This window comes from Oratosquilla oratoria, chromosome 11 (genome assembly GCF_046742065.1).
Source record: "Oratosquilla oratoria isolate Oo_2021 chromosome 11, ASM4674206v1, whole genome shotgun sequence".
NCBI classification, from domain to species: domain Eukaryota; kingdom Metazoa; phylum Arthropoda; class Malacostraca; order Stomatopoda; family Squillidae; genus Oratosquilla; species Oratosquilla oratoria.
In genome coordinates this window covers 14,673,483-14,673,967 of record NC_134787.1, presented here as the reverse complement: position 1 = coordinate 14,673,967, position 485 = coordinate 14,673,483, and the positions used below count along the sequence as shown (strand labels likewise).

At 53.6% G+C, this 485-nt stretch overlaps 1 protein-coding gene across 1 annotated transcript in view; it reads right to left on the bottom strand.

Moving 5' to 3' along the window:
- Window positions 1-277: 277 nt before the first annotated feature.
- LOC143029609 (uncharacterized) overlaps window positions 278-485 on the bottom strand; it is a gene marked incomplete at its 5' end in the record, with an annotated part of 14,342 nt that continues 14,134 nt past the window's right edge. The window contains 1 exon segment of the mRNA XM_076192339.1: window positions 278-485. This exon segment is cut by the window's right edge and continues 71 nt beyond it.

The following is a 485-nucleotide window of genomic DNA, read 5'->3' as shown; positions in this document are numbered from 1 at the left end:
CCATGGAGGCCGACCGCTTGGTTTTGGTATTTTCGCTCGAGCTTTTTGTCACCCCAAGTTTCCTGGTGAGACTACGCCATCGTATAGGACGAGCTGGCGCGTCTTTGAAGGAACAGACAGAGAAGGATCTCGCCTTGAGGAGGACCCTGGCAGCCGTGGGCAGGTCAGACGAGAGGCGGACTGACTCAGGTCTGGCCAGGCGGTCCTGATTCCGGAATGACGGGGAAATCGAAATGAGAGGCCTCGACAGACTACCGAAGGCGGAGCTCCTGAAGGAGTGTTTCTTCGTCGCAGAATCGCCTTCGCTTCCCACGCTTCCAGAACTCATTATGCGGATTTCTTTGAGCGAAGGACGAGAATCCTTTTTCTTTATGCTGCCTCTGCCTTTGTCGGATCTTTTCATGCTGTTGTTAACATTCCTGCTGCGTTTCCTCTCGAGGGTCACCATCTTGTGGATCTTGCTGACTCGTGAAGAACTGCACTTC